The sequence below is a fragment of the Canis aureus genome, chromosome 15 (assembly GCF_053574225.1).
Source record: "Canis aureus isolate CA01 chromosome 15, VMU_Caureus_v.1.0, whole genome shotgun sequence".
NCBI classification, from domain to species: Eukaryota; Metazoa; Chordata; class Mammalia; order Carnivora; family Canidae; genus Canis; species Canis aureus.
This window is the reverse complement of record NC_135625.1, coordinates 17,303,373-17,310,748: the sequence shown is the minus strand read 5'-3', so window position 1 is coordinate 17,310,748 and position 7,376 is coordinate 17,303,373. Positions and strand designations below refer to the sequence as shown.

The window sequence follows — 7,376 nt, the reverse complement described above, 5'->3', positions numbered from 1 at the left end:
TAGAAATGATCACAGTTGCTTAATATGCTCTACGTAAGGTTGGCAAACACAGGCAACACGACTTTGCATAATCATATTACAGTAGCTTTTTTTTTTTTTTTTTCTAAATTCATATCCTGGGTCAAATTTCAGGTAACTGCATCTAGTCAAAATCTATCTTTGCCATTCTCCCTCTTCATACCTGGGAAATCCCTCAGGCTTTCCAATAGCTAATACGAAACATTCTTCATCCTCATTTTATCCCCTGCATGAAGTCTCCTATCACTCCAAATATGTTTTTCTCATTCTTCCATCACAATCGGGCTATCCTTGGTTTCATTCCATGAGGATCATTTATACATGAAGTGACAATGGAAGATGAAATTGCATGACGTAAGTTATTTGTATGAGAAAGCTGGATAATTGATTGCACCTGCTAGGTGTACTTTCAGGAGACACTGAAGTGGTCATTAGGTATGTTAAACACTTGTATTTTTTCTACAGATGTAGCTAAAGAAGATACTCTCTCACGTTTCTTAAGTTCTTTTTAAACATAAAAGCTGATCCCTTGTGATATCTCTATATCTTAATAAATACAATTATTAATAAAATATGTTGCCTTTCATTTCCATTGAATGAAATGTTTATTATAAATGAAGACAGAAAAAAAAATAAATGAAGACAGAAATGACCATAGTAGTTACTTCAGAAAACTTAATATTTTATGGGCAGATAAGTTAAAAATTCACGTTTTCTTTAAAGGTAACTACATGAACACATTAATGTTATTTTAGAAACGGGCTTGATCTTTAGACACACAGGGTAGCAATATTTATGGAGTTATAACTCTTTAGAAATTCTGAGAAGAAAATCCTATGCCCCAGCATTGTTGAGCAAAATGAGGACAATGATATTTTGTGAATTCTATCTGTGTTGCAGCTAAGGTCAACATGAGTCAGTGAGTTGATCAAGATGCACAGGTCAAGGTGCTTGTTCTTTGAATTCTCAATCAACAGAAACTTAAGAGTGCACCCCTGCCGATACGATCTTGTAAGTTTATTATGTGACAACTGTCCTCAAGCAAGCTAGGCGGACATGACTAATAGACTTAAGTAGGTATTATTAATTTCATTTCATTTTGAGAGTGGTCACAAGGGAGCATGCGGATGAACCAAACTAATAAACTCCAGGAAAAGTGAGAAATATTGGGTGGAATTCGGATCCTGAGAGAACAAGGCTATCTGGAGAAAGTAACTTGAATGTGGAAGAGTTCAGGGTAGAGAAAACAGGAGCTGAGGGTAGGCAGAGGGAGGAACAAATGCCCTTACCAGCTGGAGGGGAGCCAGAACATCAGCAACATAGCTGATAGCCAGTCACTTAATTTAAGTGTCCCTATTGCAGACAGGGACATGTTAGAAGAGTTTTGAAGGCAAAGCTAAAGGCCAGATTTTACTCTGTGGGATCAGCGTACCCTGTAAAGGATTGTGAGGGAATAAAAGGGGGTATGATGAAAACAATGCCCTACATGAATCTGCAAGGAAGAAGGAAGGTACATAGTCAAGGAGACCAATCATGAAGCTATTTTTGACAGAGGGGAATGGAGATTCATTTTACAATGTCAAAGTTGAACAGACAAAAGCACTGATAAACTTCTCTTCTGGGAGAGAGGATGAAATACAGGCTTGTTTTGTGTGTGTGTGTGGGTGTGTGTGTGTGTTTGAAGTGTGAGACAAGTAACCAAATGCAAATACAAATAGCCAGTAAATCAGTAAATAATACGACGGGGAGAGCTCTCTGAAAACCAGGCCAGGGCTATAGCTACAAATTAACTCCGATCTTCACAGCTTCCTTCCTACACTGTTTCCAACTGATTTTTTTTCTCCTCCCAAGTAGAATATCTAATCTGCAAATAACGGTAAAGGAAGATCAAGTAATCTGTTTATAATCAACATTCTTCCAGGTGTGAAACATCCTTTAACCTACAGACCACCTGTAATGAACTCAGGTTGTGTGTAATTAGAGAGCAAATTGGCTTTCCCCTGTGCAATCAGGGTGTATTTCCCTCAGAAATGAAATATCTCATCATTTAGGAACACTATTATTAAAAACTGATATTTTAGATTTTTCTATCTTTTCTATCTTATACATTTGAGGAGGTCAGAGGTGGTGAACTGTAGTTTACATATGGAGCCCTGGAAATTACAATCTAATAAGATTGTTTTCCCAGATGGTATCATCTTTTAGTGAGAACTGACATCAATAAGTTTTATTAATGAATTTAAAGATGGAAATTGAGATGCTGGAAAAACATTAAGAAAATAAGATATTTTGAGAAAACTGTCTTGCTCTACAGTGGTCCCTGTGATTTATTACCATAATCTTTTTGTCAGTTCTGTAAGATGCCAGGGTAGCTTTTAGTTATGCTCTCTGTGCTGGAAAAGAAAAATCCATCAAATATAAACTTGAAGATTTAAAATTTTCTCATTCTATTAAAATTCAGATGTTATTCACCAGACTAACTGATTACGGACGAAGGATATAATTAAGTCTCTTTATTTCTAAAAGTTTTAGAAGGGTATAAACGTTAAAATGCTTTTAGTTATGTATTTGCTTTTGTGATTCAAAATAGCATTCTTTCACGAGTCCTTTGAAAATCTAGAATGGCTTTGTCAGATATGCCTTTTGGCAACCTACATGCTGTCCAATAGCATAGCTGCTCACCACATTTGGTGTTTGAGCACTTGAATTGTGGTACATGCCACGGGGAAGGAAATTGGTAATTTCATTTATTTTAATTGATTTTAATGGTAACAGTCCTATGAGGCCAGTGGCTACTGTGTTGGACAGTATACAAAAGAGAGAAAACATGGTCATAGCCAATGGGTTCTGTCTGGGTCCTGAACTGGGCTCCATAATCATACCTAGTGCCTCCTAGGACCGGAGAAGTCTCCAGAACCCTAAATCTCATGACATCTTTGTGTTTCTGCAGCTGTTTATTTTAGCATTAGCTAAACCCATCCATGGGTCTTTCAGTCAATAATCATCCCATAGATTTCCTGCTTCAAACAGGACAGATAAAACCTCAGATAAACAGTCTTGTCTGCACTGTTCAGAGGTAGAGTTTTTCAGGCTCCTGTTCGACCCAGAAAGCCACCTCCTTTGATAAGTCGGCCATCACTTAATTCTTGTAATGACTAATTTAATTTCCTAACCCATTTTTTGTATCTCCATTTCTGCTGTTCCTTTTCCATCTCTCCTAATCCTTCTTCAAAATTGCCACTGTATTGATATTTCCCAAAGACACCTCCAGTGCCCCATACTGTTGTAAAATCCAGTAGGATTTTGTTTGTTCCCTTTTGTTTCCTGGGGGACAGTCTGATGAAATGCAAACTTCTCAGTAGAGTTGTGGATGTAATTTTATGCTCTAAAATCTCAATTTCCTGCCACTTGGCAACTTTTATCCTGTGCTCCCTGAGCATGCAACGCTCTCCTGTCTGCTTGATCTTACACTCTCCTGGGCATACAGCTTTCCGTTCCCATAGAGCCTGGAATGATTCCTATATTCTTCTCATCCTCATCTTCACTTTCACCCCATACTCCGTGCCCAAACTCCACACTCCAGAACATACACACACACACACACACACACACACACACACACACAGCAACACCACCACTACCACCGCCACCCCCATCTGTTGCACACAGATACTATGGTTCTAGAAATATCTCCTCCAGAAAACAAGGCTTTAGATCTCCAGGATGGCCTTGTCACTTACCTCTTACTTCCCAACCACTGTATCCTGATTTCTATTGCAATTCTCACCACAATGAATTAAATTTGTTAAATGTTCATATTTTCTCCAGGAGCCTACAGGCAACTAGTAGACAGGAACTTAATCTTTCTACCCTAAACCATCAGTATCTGAGACCACACATCCAGCCACCCAAGAGTTCTTCAATGCATGGATAAAGGACAAAATAAGAACAGACTGAGATTGAAGATTTAGAGACAAACTCATTTAGAATAATCCAAAGGTAAATAAAATTCTGTCTGAGTATTCAAAGTTTCCCATTTAGGGACCCTAAGAAAATATAATTTTGCTGATGTGTGTGTGTACAGATATATACCTACATAGATGTATACGCACTTGTATAAATATATATATATTTTATTTATACTCACTCGTATTTATATTTTATTATTCCTAGAAAGTATATTACATGACTTGAAGATTGAAAAAATACTAGAATGTCTAAGAAAAAGAGAGTCCGAACCAACTGAGTTATCGTGTAATAAATATGTGATTCTACTATCAATGATCGTCATTTGGTTATAAGGAAGTGGACATGCTCACACGTGTCATGTTATCAAGATATCTTCTCTGTCCTTTCTCCTCTTTATTTTCCACAGTAAGAAAGAGCAATAGTTTGAGTCATTTCAACAGTCACTTTACATCACATTTAAGCTATCACAAAACTAGTACTGTTAACACTTCTTAAACATCCATGCAACTCTTTCTCTGAAGCCTGTATCTACAACTTTTGTCACAAACAGGTGAAGTTGGAATCCCCCAAACAGAAAATAATTTCTTTTACAATACAACAAGTTCCTGAATGAGCCTTGCAGCAATTTTATAGGTATAACCATTCCCTAGTCTATAATATATATATATATTTTTTAATTCATCATATTTGAGGAAGACACTGTAATTGCCTGAGGAGGCTTAGTCAGTTGAAGATCACCAGATAGGACTGACACCAAGTAGCTCAACTTTTGAGTGAGTGAGGAAGATACCCAGGGACCAGTATCCAAAGGATCAAAAGCCAGGTCACAGCCCAGACCACACAACACACTAGAAATCTGTCTGAGTAGATAAGATAACAGCATCAGAACTATTTAGAAAATCAAGAATTTAGGTTTTGGAGTGCATTTTTGTCTCTCTCCAGAGGCCTCAGTGAGAAGATACCTCTGGCAGTGAATTACGTCTTCTCCTTACAAAGAGAGTTTCCATTTAAAACCTCGTATCTTAAATTACTTTAATTCCTGGATGAGCACAGAGCCTGCAGCATGCTGATATTTCCCTATTCAATTTGGAATAGAGATAATTCCCAGGTAATTACATTAATGTAAAGAAAGGCACATGATAACCCAGGATGGCAGGTAAAACAAAAGTTACTTATGTTCACATCTGAAATAAACACAGATTTAAACCATTATGAAAATGCACTGTGGAATAGCTGAGAAGCTGCTCCTTCCCACTTTACTATTAACTTCATTTGGGAGAAAGATGCCCCTTCCCACCTTCTGTGAGATTAATGTAAGACTTAGTGACTTGTATTTGTATGAAAACTATTTAAAATGCAACACTGCAAAAGATGAATTTGAGTTTGCTCCGAAAGCTGTTATTAATGCAAAATGAATATCCCACCATCCAAAATTTAAAAACCAATATTCAAATAATTGCCCATAGAAAGCAGACTGTCTGTAAAACAGCTAATCCAAGAGATAAGAAATATCATAAAAGCATAAACGAGTTTTATATAGCACAACAGAACAAACACGTTGGACAAAATGTAAAGACTTGGCTATGGATCTATATTTCTCCATTATTCAAATGATCTGCCAATAATCTTTTAAAATTCTATGGCAAATACTACTAGAGTGAGTATATCTTATCAAAAGTATAAATTGGGAGCCTAAATTTAAATAATAATATTAACTTTTTGCATGCATTTAAGTGTAATCGAATTCCAAATATTAAGATGTTGTAGTTTTTAAAAAGTTATTGCACACACATAAGCACTTACTGTTATTTCCTTGCAGCAAAAATCTATATCCACCAGGAGAGCTTGAAGTTATTCCCTGTTAAAAAGTCACAAAACAGGAATATGTTAATTTAAAATATAATAAAGTCTAAATCGCAATAGTTAATAGGATTTTTACATTAATAAATAAGAAATATTATAACTATAATCTCCTGGTTTAAGTTTATTTTCATGAATTAAAAACTACAAAAGGCAAGGGAAAATTATTTCTCAATGCACAACATAAATTAAAAATACTACTGAAAAAGGAAAAGAAAATTTCAATTACACGAAACCAAAAACACCCTCGCTGGAGTAAATAATGCATTCATTTCCCCTACCCCAGTAATGTTTACAGGTAATCTAATCACTGGTTTGCATGGACAGAATAAAGAATAGTTTGAGTTACATACTGATAGAAACTAATGTTTCACCATTTATCCAGAATTCTCTTTGATTGAACAAATCTTTGTTAATCCATCAAATTGGAAAATGACAATAGGTAAAAAGATCTAATCAAATTAAAGAGACACTACTTCTGAACAATCTAAGAATATAAAATGTCAATACGCAGGTAGGTATAGTAAAGTGTACTGTTTCACTCAATCTTTCATCAAGTTACTGAAGAAAAAATAAATCATTTTTATCATATGCCTGATATTGAGTACTATCTGAATATTCAACCTGAAATAGAGAATTTAAGTAATTATCTAAAGCACTCAGGCCAAAAGACCAATTTACAAGAATTACCCAGCTCACTGGGGCAAATATTATTGGAAGAGTCTTTTCCTTGAATTATTTCTTAAATGCTAATTTTAATTTTCATGGTTGACTGTTGCCAAATACAGAAAGAAACATAACATGGTTTGAATCAGACATACATAATCACAAGTAAAATCATCTGAAAATACATGTTTAAAAAGCAAATTTTTAATCTTAAAAGAGATAATATTTTTCTTCCTCTGAAGATATTTTAAAATATACTCTATACTTAAACTTGATTTGGACTTAAGTATTATTCCATTGTAACCGTGCATTTCTAATCTAGCCATTTATCTATTTAATTTCTTTTCCTTTTCCAGCCACTGTTAAAAACACAAGGAAACTTTCAAAGTCTTTCTTTCTAGTAAAACACTCAATGTTCATTTTAAAAGCTGTAGCTTGCCAAAGTATTTCCTGCTTTATACAAAGGAGGTAAAATTTAATAAAAAATTAGAAACATGTTATTTTAATATTTTTTCCCAAGTAACCAAAATCTGCTGACATAATGTAACCTAAAATACCTCTTTACATAGTTCTTTACTATGCTAAGATTAAAAAAACAAAATCATACCGCTTGGATTTAGAGAAAACAGTATTTTTAAAAGAAAATGTATTAAATTTTCTATTGTAAATTTAAGAAATAATTTTCCTTTATATAGGGGAAAACTTATACCAATAAGAGTTGTTTCCTCAAGAAAAAAAAACTGAGATAAATAATAAATTATTTACTATCCAACATCATTGAAAAAGCTGTTTAACAGCAGTTAATTAAGGGTAAATTTCAAGGACTTAAATGAAAATAGCAATCTAAGACTTCCTGCTCTTTC

The 7,376-nt window shown here is 34.7% G+C and overlaps 1 long non-coding RNA gene across 1 annotated transcript; it reads left to right on the top strand.

The window, feature by feature from the left end:
- The first annotated feature begins 352 nt into the window (after positions 1-352).
- On the top strand, positions 353-4,299 carry LOC144283956 (uncharacterized). The gene is made up of 4 exons (XR_013352436.1): positions 353-453; positions 919-1,029; positions 3,847-4,017; positions 4,192-4,299. It is a non-coding gene; the product is annotated as an uncharacterized LOC144283956 (long non-coding RNA).
- The last annotated feature ends 3,077 nt before the right edge of the window (positions 4,300-7,376 follow it).